The following is a 15,103-nucleotide window of genomic DNA, read 5'->3' as shown; positions in this document are numbered from 1 at the left end:
TTTATCCGTAACGCCAAAGAAAACTATCTTATAGGCCTCTACATAACACATGTGTTGTTTGCTCAAAGCTCTGGGTATGTATGTATGTTAATATGAGTAGTGACTGTGGTCAGGATGGATGGATGGATGTGTGTAGCCGACTTCATACGATGATGACTGAAGCTGAGCAGATAATGTCAGAGACGATGTGTGTGACCGTTGAAGGAGGCCTCCCCAGGTGAATCCCACTCGTGCTGAGGGGGTGCCAGTCCACGCTGTGCTGACGCTGTCCGTTCAACACAGAAGTATAAACCGGCACACGCTACAAGTGCATGTAGCTGTCGTGGTCCACCAGCAACAAGATCTTTGACGAGTTCTGCATCAGAGTCGGATCTCGCAACTACTGGCATTGAGGTGTGCTATAGCTAGGAGGCTAAAACCTAGCTTCTGTAGAACGTGAGGGAGTTTGTCACTGCTCGGCGCTACCCCCCCCCCACACACGAGTCACAAACTATATGTCTCTTCTATTACTTGAAGCCAAAACTGTTGTATTTTTTCTTTCCACATTTACATAAAAGCATTTTTTTCATTATGTAATTTGCACGACTTCTACACGCGGCAGTTTAGGCAGCGAATCAATAGATGTGGTGGTAAATCCTCTCATACTTTTACTGCACCAGAGCAAAAAGGATCAATGCTTCAGCTCTTGACAAATACCCCACATCTCCTCTGTTCGCACTCATCAACACTTTCCTCCACAGCTCTGCATGAAAAGTTTGCCTCTTAACTTCTCGTGTTATTAGATCTGACTTGCTCATTTTTCATCTTGACAGCTTCACTAAGGCAGCCTGAAGAGGATGAAAATATTGTGTGTGTGTGTGTGTGTGTGGAAACGAGTACAGCCTCCTCGCCTGTTTCCCTCAAGCCTGCTCATCCTTGTCGCCATTTCAAAAGCGGTTCTTCTTTTTTCCTCTCTTTGAATTCCCGTATACCCCCCCCCCCCCCCCCCCCCCCCCCTTAACCCTCCATCTTATTACTCTTTCTTCTACTCCTCCTCCATGATATTTTCTGTTTTTTTTTTCACTAGGGTAAAAAAAACAAAACAACAATGCTTGTCTTCTGGCTGCCAGTTTGTCTCCAGCCTCTCCAAACCTTTCCCCGCTTTGGTATTGGCTGGCTGGAGCTGCTGCTGTATCGGTATTGGCTGTTTCCAGCAGGTGAGGCATAGCTGTGCCACTTAATCAATGCCCTGTAGTGAGGGAAGCAAGTGCCAGACACACAGTGCAGCACCCAGAGCTGCAGCCGTCAGCATTGGCAGCTCTCCATGAAGCCGAGCGTTGGGATGGCATGACCTTCAGACGCCCGGGACCAGCAGGGAAAATACAAACACAGACAAGCCGTATATACTTTAATGGAAAAATCGTATTCTTTCTCACTCATGTGTCCACATGCGTCCACCGTTCCTCCGCAGATGACAATTCCCAGCTTTTCACAAAGGGATCGTAAGCATCTCAAGTAAACGTCGACTGAAGGTCAAAGAACAGCTCAGATGATACATGCAAACAACCACAGAGGCTGCCAGATGCTTGAAGCTGCCATGAAATAAAAAAACTAAGATAATATGATGTTTAGGATTCAATGCAACAGGAGAAAACGTTTCAAAGCCTTTGCTGAAAACTTGATTGACTATTGATGTGAATTGTATTCATATCTACTATATGTACGTATTGTGAGTGTTATTCTTGTTTGTTGAAAGCTTGACGTCAACAGGTTTTGCTTTCATAATTGTATAATTAGCTTTTCTCTTATCAGTACAAAGGATATGTGTTGTTAATAATAATCATCATCATCATCATCATTTTTTTCTTATCATAAAAAAAATCCCATTAACAACCGCTGCTGTGCGATCAGATGATCAGTACTGATGGGCTGTGTGTTACCTCAGGTGTTATTGAGAAAATCTTTTACTGGAGGGTTCGTCTGATGAAACAGCAAAACACACAAATACACAAAAAACCAGCTGGTCATTGTTGTTTTTTCTCCAAATGGGGGAAATAGTGCATTTGTTGTGGATTAATCGAGATTTGTTGTTGTCATGAGTGTTTACAGCAGCAGGACGGTTTATGTGGGATTGGCTCAAAATCTACTGTGTTCATTCCTGAGAAGCAACACGAGGTTCCCACTGGTTCCCTCAGTTTTCAGAAACAAAATGGACCCTGACCCAAACACTGGACCAGCCAGGTTTTTAGATTGTTATTCTTCTTTATTCTTATTCTGTCTTCTTATTCAAGTTCCATGTTTCAGGTCCAACATTTTGGATCCGTGACAAAGATGAATGAGCTTTATCAGGCCTCTGTCATGTTTGTCTCATATTGTTTCTTAATCTTAATAATACCTTTCAGATTTGAATGGATTATGTATTTATATTATATTTGAAAACATCAACTTCCGTGTTATAATTGTGTTGGGACTTGTGTGAAAGATCTGACGTTAAAATGAAGGAGCCTGAAAAACAATCACATATGGACGTCCCTAATCTACCACGGTTTCATGTCATTAAAGTAAAATTGAATACGTATGGTGTTGTATACAGTATTTTAATCCTCACAAGACCAACTGTTAAATCATTAGTGGAGATGTGTGTTCAGTCTAATGAAAGTCGTTTTCTTTAATGACATGCATCGTCTGTACAAGTGTGCATTTGTGATTGTTCCCTAATGTGAAAAAAGTATTTTATAAAAGCTATAAATTGAAAACATAATACAACATCGAAACTATTAAGTCATATCATTCAGTTTTCTGCACAACATGTGCGTCTCGTAGTCAGATAATAAGATTGCTGTATATTATTGTCATTGTTTAAAAACAATTACACTTAACATGCACGGACTCATTTTGACTCCTCCCTCTCTTCTTACTCCCCAGTCTCTAACACTCATCCCTCACACACCTCCTCCTCCCTAACCTCTGACCTCCCCTCACTGTCTCACCCCATCATGTGTCAATTCACCTGGGGTTCTCTACGTCCACGTGATTGTTTCACTGTCACTCTATCATGTTTTTGAGGCAGAGAAGGGAAGTGCTCTGGTTGGACGTCTCCATCTATGACCATTCAATCTCCGACTGAGAATTGGCGACACAAAGTAAGATGTGAGGGTAGTGTAAACTAATACGTTTCATCTACATCCTTAATGTGCTCGTTATAATTCTGTATTGTTATTGTTAATCACACCAGATTAATGTCATTATAATATTTACGGATGCAAAAGAAAGAAAGAACAAAAGAAGGAAAGAAAGAAATCAACAACAAACACATATATTTGCACATTTGTGTGTGTGAGTAAATGTTGTGTCCGTGTGTCGTGGGAAAGCAGACAGCTGCTGCAGGATCCGTCAGTCAGCTGCAGTATTTATAGGGTGACGACCATTGAACGCTAACAGCTGCATCACACGGGACAGAGACAGAGACGACACAGGAACCTGACATGTTCAACACTCACCTCCTCCATCCTGCCAGGGCTCAGAGTGAGCGTTGCACCAATTTTACACGAACTATCTTGTCAAACAACAAACAACGTCCCGTTGACACTTTACAGGCAGAGACAGCAGAGGAGCCCTGTGGGACATGTCCACCACGACACTGAAGAGGATCAAGTGTCCGTTGCAAATAAAACAGGAAAATTGAAAATTGTTTCAAAAGCCACTGATCTTTTTGTGACAGACTTCCCTCTGCATGGGTCTGTGAAGGTTTATTTAAATATTACCGAAGAATAATTACTGCCACGTGAATATATCACAGCCTGTAATGCAGCGTGTACTGCAGAGTTTGTTTTCCAATCTTTTCTGGTTGTACTGTAATACTGTGTCCTGATGCTCCTGTTTATTTTTACCACACTAAATGCAACTAATGGTTATTCTTACCTTTAAGTGACTCCTTGTTTAGTCAATGAAAAATTCTGAAAAGTGCAAAAATGCCACCGAAGGTGTGCGGAGCTACGGAGCTAAAGAGTGTTTCCCTCATAAGGATCTATCCATGTCCTGTATAGTTTATAAGAATAGAGAACCATGTGTATTACTCCCTTACAGGTATAAGGTTTCACAACACTCTTGCTTTAACACACACCACAATGCACAACACGGTATCAGTACTCACAGATGGACGGCCAGTGTCATGGTCGGGTTCTGGTCTGATGTCCCGGCTGCTCCTGAGGACAGGAAACGAGAAAGCAAGTTAATATCTAAATGGAAGGATCTACTCATGATGGATTGTCCCTGAATGCATCGTGGCAGAAATTTAAATATTCAGTTTCAACCTTTAACCCTTCAAGCTTCTCTGCGTCTAATGAGTAAAGAAGAAAGATGGTAATGTTTTCAAGTTGTCTCATCTGTTTTCGTCTTCTCTCACATGTACCTGCTTTAAATTACTTTGGTCTAATATTGAAAGCTTTGAGACCCAGAAGACTTTTTCTCACAGGTGCAAGTAATAATGTTAAAAATGTCCCTGTTCCATCTGGTGTGGCAGTCAGCTGACACAGACCCCACCACAGCCCTGCGACTCTGCATTATCCATGTTCCAGTTACATCTGTGTCGGTAACTGAGGACAGTGGGCTCCTGCTCGAGGCTTCCAGAACTCTGGTGTTATAAATGACTTAAAGGTGCAGTATGTAAGTTTTCTCTGACTGTGGTTTCACGCAGCGGTGATGGTTGTCACCAAGAGGCTGCTCAGAGTACGGTCCGGACATGACCTCAAATCAACATCATGATTATTTCAAATTCAAACCTCGATTACGATCAATGAACGACCAACGACTGATTATTTGATACCCAGCCCTAGCTCAGGGACATTACCTGCTAATGCTAAGTTTGTTATGCTATGCAAAAACGTACATAGAGCCCCTTTAATGCTTCAAGACAGATCTGATTAATACTCAATGATAATATTCATTCCAATGTGGGGAATGTTCAAATTCAAATTTCACAGTCTGGAGGCGCATCACACCATCTGGAGTAGTTTGTCTCCTGATCCAGCAGAGGGCGATCACTGTCAGCTTGACCTATTGCACGGCCTCTTGACCTATCAGTGAAATAAAACCTGCAATGTTCTATTGTTTCACAACGATAATGGAGGTCCAGCAAGCGAAGCCGTCCCGAGCAAACAATCATGACTCCAGAGCGTCTGAGCAGCGGCGTGAGGAAGAGCTTTTGGATTCTACGCTGCAGAGATCGAAGGTGAAGCTGTTTGTCGTCTTTGTACTGAGCAACGGCCTCGAAACAACAAATCTGTGGGCTCACCTGTTAGCAGCAGCTGAGGAGGCGACACCAACAGTATCAAGAGAACTGTGTGTCCATTCAAATGAAATATTTTGTTAAATTAAAATACCTGAGAGCAAATCTGTGATTGTGTAGTATTCTACCACTACAGGACTGTTTGTGGGAGTGGAGGGGGGGGGGGGGAATTAAAAGGAACCGAGAGCCCTGAGAGTTTGGCGACCTTTCAATTTAGCGTTTGTAAGAAGGTGGTCACAAAGTACAGATCACGTTTACACCTGGCAGGGATACCATCTGATCATAATATGAGCCAGACCACCTCCGGATGTTGTCTGGCCGATCTGATGGCGTTTAGATTGTGATGCATTGTGTGTGCGTTGACTCATTAATATGCAATTCTCCTAATTGAGATGAGATAAACAGATTCAGACGGAACATTAGTGCAGAGTGTAAATGAGGATAAACTGCTGCGAGACAGGTTGAGTCGTCTGCCACAAATTGATCACGTTCTTTGCATTTTATGACTTTATTCCACAGACTGGGTATCTGCGGTTTCCTTCTCCCGAGGTTGAGATTTCAACCTTGAGCGTGCCGTCCTGTTGAAGCGAAGCCAGATAAAGACATTCTTGCTTGAGATTAAAAAAGAAGATGGCTGACTGCTGAGGAGAAAGTATGCTTCAAGAGGAATTATGTGAAGATTACAGGTAAAGCTGTGAGCTCATGACTGCGATTACTTCTACAAATCCCCACATGTGTGATGCACGTATGAGCAAGGAAGGTAAACGAGCACGCCTCTGTGCGTTAGCGTGTTCTTTCAAGGTGCCCTTCAACCGGGCACTGAACCCCCCCCGACAGTGCAGACTGCGGTGGCACGGGGCAGCTCCCTGCGTGAGGTGTGAAGGCACAACTGAGGAGGAGTGCTGCCGGAGAACGACAGGCATTTAACCAGATTTCACAGCTTTATTTATGCCGTGAACAAAAAAAAGGGGGGAATTAATCCACTAATATTGTTAAAATGCATCTGTTCGGAGTCAGGGGACCTCTGACACTGAGTGGTTGTTTAGGACAGAGCCACTTTGTGTGCCGTGGTTCGACGATTCCGTGTCCCACCGTCGTGCCAGTGCTGCGATTTGATTTCTAATCACAGACGGCTGCTCTGAGGAGGACACGGCCTTTCTAACCGAGTGTGGTGCCATGTATGCCATACGCACATGATCCTGGACGAGGCCGGCCGAGGAAGCCAACGGTAATCAGCTGCATCCTTTCCCCTGTGCATCCCATTAAATACACGCCATCACACGCGCTACGTCTACTCGTGGCTTCGAAGCACGAGAGGGGAGAGAGAGGTTCATCCTGAGTTTGAGCTCGGCTGTGATGTAACCGTGGACGACGGCTGTGCCGCAGTCAATTTAGGATTCAGTGTCCTCAAACGACCTCAGCATCCCCCCTCCTCCTCCTTCTGTGTCTGCCTCCCTCCTTTGTCTCCCTCCCTCCCTCCCTCTCCCTCTTTTTTCTCTCCTCTCCTCGTGCTGATGCCATTTATCTCATCCACACCCTGTCTGTCTCGCCCTTTTTTCTCTGCTACCGAAAATCTGCAGCCACCCTTCCGTACCCTTCGTGCAGATTCTAATATTATCCCCTCGCCTCCTCTTCCGTCTTTCTCTCGCTGTCAGCTCGTCCATGCACCACTGCCTCGCCTCCCCTCCGGCCCAGCATCATCCCCTCTCTCTCTCTCTCTCTCTCTCTCTCTCAGGCTGCGTCTCTAACCTTCACACACAAACACAGTAATAGCTCACTTCAATAGGGCTCTGGAAGCGTGAAAGGTGTTTACATGCACGCTGCAAACTGTCCACCTCCACAGCAGAGCTGCTCATCAGGTAACCTTGCTGCTTTTAATAACGGTGCATCCCCCGGACGCGTTCGGCTCTACTATATGTTCATGGGCCCGCTCCACACATCTCAACCTCTCGCTGCACCACATCTCGTCATAGCTCGCCCTTTCCACCCTCCCCTCCTCCTTCCTCATTTTCTTTCTCTCCACCATCTTGTGCTTACCTGTCGAGTCAGGGCTTTAGCTGCTACGTGTGGCTGCAGACGATATTTCTAAAGCACTGCAGGAACAAGAGCTTTTACATTTTAACCGATTATGAAAAGATGTAAACCTCTATAAGAGTATTTTACACTTATATGAGTCTGTGTTTCAGAGTGTGCTGGCCCATCCCTCATTCTCCTCCTCTCCTCTCCTCTCCTCTCCTCTTCTCTCCTCTCCTCTCGCTGACTGATCGAGGGTGGGGTAATCTGCACCGGTTGCCATGACACCAGACAGCCCTTGCTTGGCGAAGGCACGTAGTTTCCTCTCTGCTCTATTTCCCCGGAGCCCTCCACTCAGGACTATATGTGCATCTGTGAATGTGTGTGTGTGTCTGTGATTCTGGGAGAGTCAAATATGATGCACAAGGCTAAATGGAAAAAAATAAGAGAGAACAGAGAGCGTATTTACTGTCTGCACATGTCCGACTGAGCATACGACACCTATCTTGATGCAAATAAAGGTTGTCGCTTCAAATATTCAAGATACATGTAAGAATGTTTAATATTAGGATATGTACAATAGGATATGTTTAATATCCTATTGTAGGAATCTTTTAATTTGTACATCCTCTTGAGAGGAAGACCTTCAGGTAAATTACAGCAGACTTCATTCATTCGTCAGGGAGCTCGGAGACCCTGAAACCCCTAACCTCCCCCAGGAGACCCTCAGTACATATTCATGCCAGAATCCTTATGTTATTCCATTATTCATTTTCATTCAACCTCATTGTTAAGACAAGTCATTCTGAGACCCATGTTTTCAGGGATGTTTGGTCTCCAGGCAATTTTTAAACCACAGCATCCTTCATCTGTTTATCTCCTCATACATCGGTAATGGTCAAAATTGCTAATAATGGTATTTGTAGATGATTTTTTATATTTTGAATTAGGAGAGAAAACTGAAGCAGTTGAGACATTTGCACGATTACATCAAATATATGTAAAGATGACAAAACGTGTACTCCACAACTCCGGTAGATGCAGAGATGTGTCCTCGTTTCACACTTTTAGTTTCAGGACATAGATTTAATTCTTCCAGCAAATAGCTGTTCCCAGACCTGCTGCAATTACTTTTCTTGGTCTCAAAAGGCAATCACGGTGTTTTTGAAGCACTCTCCTCACAGCTCTCGGAATCCTAATAAAAGTGTCCATGCCAGCTCCTATCCATCTATCTATCTCCAGACTCCAGTCCAGCTGAATAATTTAGCAGGCTATATTTCCAGCCATCTGCTTCCCTCTCTTACTCATTCACACACTCACTCACTCACTCTCCCTCCGTCACTCCTCTTATCCTTTCTCACTAAAGATTCTGATCGTTCTCCTGCTGGATTATGGTTTGTGATGAGGGGGCTTCTCATAAATCATGTTTAAAAATAAATCAATTTTTAATATTTAAAGCTTTGACCTCTTGCCACCGTTTGTTCTGCTTGAGTCGGCCGTTATTCTGTCCAATTACACATCAAAGCCAGGTCACCCGGGGTCAAGATAATATTCATTTACATAAATCTGAGAATATCCGAACTTTCTTTTGATGTTTCACAGAAAAATGACACATCCACTGCTTTTAAACGGATCGGTCTTTGCTGTGCAACAGTGGGAAGCAGCAGAGACTCTCCTGAAGGCACTCGGTGGTTAACGGGAGCCAGAGGAAGCCTGGAGAACACACATTCATCCTGGATCAAATCATTAGCACATCAACATCTGCCACACTGCCTGTCAGAGCCCAGCAGAGGTCAGCCAAGTTCCTCTTCCCTGTCAGCGTAATGAGCAGATCAACCACATGCTCCTGCACCAGCATCGCTCTCATCATCAGTGTGCACCATTTACTCCCCCTCCCCCTCCCCCCTCCCCCCTCCTCCCCCCCTGCATGCCCGCAGCAACAGTCACACGTTTTAATGACAAATGAATTCATAATTACATGTATATAGGAACTGGTTGATTAGACGGCGGGTGGGATTTATGTGAGCAAATAAATACAGCTGGAGCCAACGCAGGGATGGTCTCCAGTCACTGAGCAGGAGGCAAGATGGAGGAGCAGACAGACAGACAGACGGACGGACAGAGACAGGAAGACAAACATACAGACAGACAGACACATATGGACGCAGTGTGTGTGTAAAACATCATAAACATAAAAACAACATAAATCAACACACACACACAGACAGACAGACAAATGAATTCAGGCTGATGATGCAGATGCTGCGGATGAGGAGGATGGAAAACTTGAACAACACCGACTCAATAAGTTGAATTCATTTGTTTTAAACGATGAGCGACTGGATCACAAACATGCATTGATCAGTCATGTGGCATGTAAACCAACATTAATACCAAGTTACCAAACGTCAACGGGCAAAGCAGGAATATCGCCCCCGTGCTACAAATCTGTTAAACCTCGTATTTCACCCACGTATTTCAAATCTGATGAGTCAAATCCAAACTCCACCACGTGGCTTCTCATGGTATATTGTGAACTATTCTACACTGACATGTCACTGTGATGCTGATTGTTAATTAGGAAAAACTTTGAAATGTCACATTCATAAAACTAACAATACACATGGGGCAGTTAAAGGAAAAACCTGAGTAAGAAACTCTTTTACATTTTGGGTAAATGACTCTAATATATATATAAATATTACCAGGTCAACACATTTATATCAACTGCTCTAAATAAATGTGATGGTCTTCAAGAGGAAAACAGGATCCGGTGGATTCAAAATGGCAACAAGTCTATATGTTCTCGTTTCACGGTCTCAGGCTTTAAATAAATGTGGGATGCCTTGCTCCCGAGGAGTAACTCTTCTCCTCGTCTCTCAGACTCACACACCTTTTCAGTTTCTGCAGACTTAAAGGTTCAGCGTGTAGAATTTAGTGACATCTAGTGGTGAAGTTGCACGTTGAATGCTGAAAACCGCTCGTGGAAGCTTCAGTCATCATAAAAACTCAAAGGGTTTTTACTTTGTCCAGTCTGAGCTACTGTTTAAAAAAACATGGCGGCCTCCGCAGCGAGGACTCGCTCCTGGTGTAAATATAAAGTATTTAAATATAAAAGGTAAAGAAAACAACAATTCATACGATTTAGATGAAACACACTGAAAACATCACTGGGATTATTTATGTTAGATTTATGCCGATAGATCCCTTTCACCTAAATCGTACACACTGAACCTTTAACACACAACACAATCCATTCCCATGAAAAGTGCTGCAACTGGATAGGTGTCTTTTTACACGGCAGTGGACTCACTGTGTTCTGTTACATTTGAATAAAGTACGACGCAGTGGTTCGTGGATTTTTACTCGACTGCCTCAGTGTTTGAGGAACTCGCACTTTAAGCAATTCCACTACAAAGTACAGGAGCCTTTTTTCATCAAATTTTGAATGGAGGATATTTTTGTATTGGCAATTTTACTGAAGTAGAAAACCAGAATACCTCTCTCTCTCTCTCTCTCTCTCTCTCTCTCTCTCTCTCTCTCTCAGTTAGTCGGCTAAGTCTAAAAATGATTCAAAAGAAATAAAATGGGCAGTGAGGAGAAAACAGAGCACGGGGAGGGGGGAGGTATAGGAGAGAGAAAAGGGGGAGGTGAGAAAAAGGGAAAGAGGAGAGAAGGGGGAGGAGAGGCGGCATGAGGGAAAAAAGGAGCGAGGCGAGGCGGGGAGAAGAGTAAGTGGAGTGAGGGGGCTCTGGAGGGAGGGGGGAGGCGCTGCTGCTGCTGCTGATGCCGGAGCACAGCGCGGCCATGCTGAACCGAGTGAACTGCTGCAGAGGTCAGAGAGTCCAACATTCCTCTGGAACACTGTGTTTACACTGCGTAGCAGGGAGGGGGCGGGTGGGGGTGCGAGGGGGACGACGGGTAGGGAAGGAAATCATCTCCCCGACACACTCCTCTCAGGGTGGGAGTGTGAGGGAGAGAGAGATCCTGTACTATATACATATATATATATACATATACTGTATATACTATATCTTTGTGGGGACCATGTTAAACACAGGCTCTACAGACTGAGGACATTTTGACCGGTCCTCACTTCTTCAAAGGGACGAGTGAGGGGTGAGACCTGGTTTCAGGGTTAGGTTAGGGTTGGACATGTAGTTTGGATGGGTGAGGTTAGGGTAAGGAGCTAGGGAATGAATTAGTGTCCTCACTAAGATAGAGGTACAAACAAAGTGTGTGTGGCCGTATGGAGCATGTATGGAGCATGTATGAAGCATGTATGAAGCATGTTGCATTAAATACAGAAGTAACTTGATTCCTAACTCCCCTGCGCCCCCCCCCCCCCCCCCCCCCCCCCCCCCCCCCCCCCCCCCCCCATCAGCCTCCTATTCTATATCCAGTAAAATAAGTCTTTATTAAAAACATTAATAAAAACATTATGTTAATCAGTGCAGCTCTTTAAATGTGAGCTAAGGAGCTAAAACACTTCAGTTAAGATTTAGGGAAGAAGGTTGTGAAGGTTTTAATTGTTGTGTACTGTTACATTTAAAGTAAAAGATGTTTAGTGGAGAGGAATTTATAGAAAACTTTCGTTGCTTCCAACAAAAGCAAATTATACTTGAATTCTATGGTTTCTCCACTAGAACACTGGTAGATAAAACTGTAACTGCAGCTGGATTACAAAAAAGAAAACTCGTGAGCACTGATATATTGTGTGAGATTTAAATCTCCACAGTGTCGACATGAAGCACACGAGCGACAGTTTTGACGCATCAAACAAAGTGGATGAGAGCAGAGAGTGTGAGCCCTGCAAGCTTCTCCCACTGCGCTGCTGCACATTCTCTCATCCATCCCACAAACACGTTTCCTTTCCCCATCTGCTGGTACGAGACAGAAACTGCAGGACGCGCGGGGACCGCACACATGCAGACAATCATCACAGAGACACGAGAGGTCTGGAAATCTGTCTGAAGTTTGAATAACATGAAACATGAAAATAGAAATCTAAATGTGACATTTACAATATACAGAAATTAAAAACAGCTCAATGGTGCAGTTTTATTGAAGAGGTTTGTAAATCTGTAACAATGCAGTGAATGCAAAGATCAAAGTAGTTCTTTAAAACATTTCCAGTCCTCCGTCCTAAATACTAAACAGAGAAGAAAAAAAAAACGTTGTTCCATTTGTATGCCAGATTATGCACCAGACAATTATTATCCAGACGACTTTGAGAAACCATCTGAATCAGATTTGGCCAGTGACTATTCAGCCCCAGTAAATATTGAGTGTTTACTGTGCCATTGAGGAAATTATCAACGGTGGCATCAGTCAGAGTGACATTTCAGTGAATCAAAGCAGAGCAGGAGACAATTGGCTGTCTGGGCTCCAGACTGAATAATCAATTTGTCCCCAGACTGCTGCATAGCAACACTCGATGCAAAAAGAGCAAACTATGCAGAGGCAACAGAGTAAAGTTTAGGTGAGGTGAGAATCATTACGTCGATTGAAGTCTGAAACCTTTGGTCCTCTGCTCCTTGTGTTTGAAAAACAACAGCTTCACATTCAATATTCTACTAATCATTCACGCAGAGAGCGGGTCAACTACACACTGACATCAGCTGTCCACTCTGGTTCGCGGTCTCCACTCAGATCTCAGACAGGCTGAGTCACGGCCTGAACTGCGAGTCTCTTTCTCTGAGAGCGGAGAGCGGTAGTTTGATGACGGGCTGAGTGGCATTTGACCAGAGGTTCCCGAAACCGTTACACAGTGAAAGCAGAAAGAAACCTTTCCGTAACCCTGTCCAAGTGAAATATATACTATTTTAAACATCACGAAAAAGTTTCTTTCTTCTCTATTATCAAGAAAATGTGGAGCAGAAGTACTGTAGTGCTCTGCAGGTACAGATGTTCCCTGTGACTGACATAACAACATAACATCAAAAAAACTCTGAAGAGCCTCCGGTCTTTCTCCTGAAGATTCTCAAGCCAACCCTCTAGAAAGATCTCTGGAAAATGTCCGAATGAGCCGTTAGGACATTGGGATGAAAACGTGGTGCCGCACAAGTAGAAGACGCAAACGAAGATGTAAACGTTACGTCTTTGCTCTGTCTGCTGCTCCACCCCTCACCTGAACACTCTGGAGATGTGTTGCCGTGGTCTGAGAATCTCCTGCTGCGTTGTTCATGTGTGAAAGGAAAACCAGGAGTGAGTCAGTCACCCGATTGTGTTCATACCTGAAAATGGCTTTACTACATTTCCTACATTTATCCGGGCCGAGGCAGCATTTTACTGTTGCACTTGATATACATGTAAGTGGTTTATTCCACTAATTTCCAGTCTGGTAATCTAATACTCAGATTTTTACAAGGTTACATCACTCAAAAACAAATAAACCCTCTCTAGAGAGGGACCATCTTCCCCTCCGCGCCTCTCAATGTGCCAGAAGCCTGTTGGAAAAGCACTGTACCGACTGAAAGTACCAACTGAAAGTTAGCACTCTCGCTGCAGGCACCAGCACCTCCTGCGGAGTTATTAACAACCGGTACCACAAGAGGAGCAGCAGACGGTGTGGTGCACCGCCGCGCCTGAAGCAGCCATGCCCATAAACAGCTTCGTGTCGGACATCTGTTGCATGTCCACCCTGTTCCTACGTTTCCATCCCTCGCTCTGGAAAAACCCAGAGGCCTGGAGAATAAGTGGACAGAAGGAAGAAGGAAATCGGAGACAGAAGAGATGGGTGAGGTCGGTGCCGGATCAGGAGTGAGCCCAGAAACAACAATGGATAGCCACAGCTTTGACAATGCCTTTCCGACCCTGAGACCCGACAACCACCACCACCCCTGCACGCCCCCCCCCACCACCACCTCCCCTCCGGAGAGCCGAGAACCTTTGCTCTATCTCCATGACAGGCGGCATTCTTTTGTCCGTGTCCGCCAGACTCTGGCCGGACCCAGACAAAGGCAAGTGCACGGAGGGGACAGAGCATGACAGAGCGGACGGTGGAGGGGTGGGGGGGGTGAGAAAGGGAGCGATAGATGAATTGAAAGGGTAAGATCGGCAAACCATGCTCACCTTTTGTCCGAGAGTCCGACACTGAGTGTGTGTGTGTGTGTGTGTGTGTCATTCATTTTCCAATTTTTCTTTTTTATACGGTAATGAAGCAGGACTAGTTTTAATTTGAAGGCTGTGAACACCCACAGCGTGATGATCACTAAGTTTTTCATTATTCAATCGACTTTTCGCCACAACTGCAAAGTGCCCCCCCCAAAAACAACACCATCTGTCGTGTCTGGTGCAGTCCACTCCAGTTCTGCTAGAGGAGAGGAGAGGAGAGGAGAGGAGAGGAGAGGAGAGGAGAGGAGTCAGGTGATGTTGTTTCCCTGTTGGATTCATCACTCTCCTTCCTGCTTTTACAGCCCGGTTACATCATCCAAAGTTCCCTCGCTCCCATCCAACCACCCGACTCTTACTTCCACTTCCAGACGAACAACGGTGTGAGGTCAAAAGTGGATCTGTGCAGTGGGCACGTGATGTATTATTTAGAAGATAACCAGCAACACAATGAAAAACCGCAGAAGAGAGTCCAATTCGAATCAGCCCAAAGAAAACATGTATGTACGGCATGAATATAGTAAATGTGCAGCAAACGTAAGTAGAGATTTAACCTGTTTTTTAATCAGCATCATTGTAAATCAAGGACACAAAAGTTTGAATATTAAACTTTATTATTTTATGTTTTTGTCAGCAAAACGTCAGATTGGTCTGATGTTGATAATGAATGAAATCTCTGTGTAATGAGAATGACTCTATTTCTATTTCTAC

General features: G+C 44.4%; 1 long non-coding RNA gene across 1 annotated transcript in view; it reads right to left on the bottom strand.

Annotated features, from left to right (window-relative positions):
- LOC109639353 (uncharacterized) overlaps positions 1-15,103 on the bottom strand; it is a 72,975-nt gene that overhangs the window by 40,988 nt on the left and 16,884 nt on the right. The window contains exon 2 of the long non-coding RNA XR_011244472.1: positions 4,133-4,184. This is a non-coding gene — a long non-coding RNA (uncharacterized lncRNA). The remainder of the gene's footprint in view (positions 1-4,132; positions 4,185-15,103) is intronic.

This window comes from Paralichthys olivaceus, chromosome 11 (assembly GCF_024713975.1).
Source record: "Paralichthys olivaceus isolate ysfri-2021 chromosome 11, ASM2471397v2, whole genome shotgun sequence".
Lineage (NCBI taxonomy): Eukaryota > Metazoa > Chordata > Actinopteri > Pleuronectiformes > Paralichthyidae > Paralichthys > Paralichthys olivaceus.
Note: the sequence above shows the minus strand (reverse complement) of the source record. Positions and strands in the feature narration are given on the sequence as shown.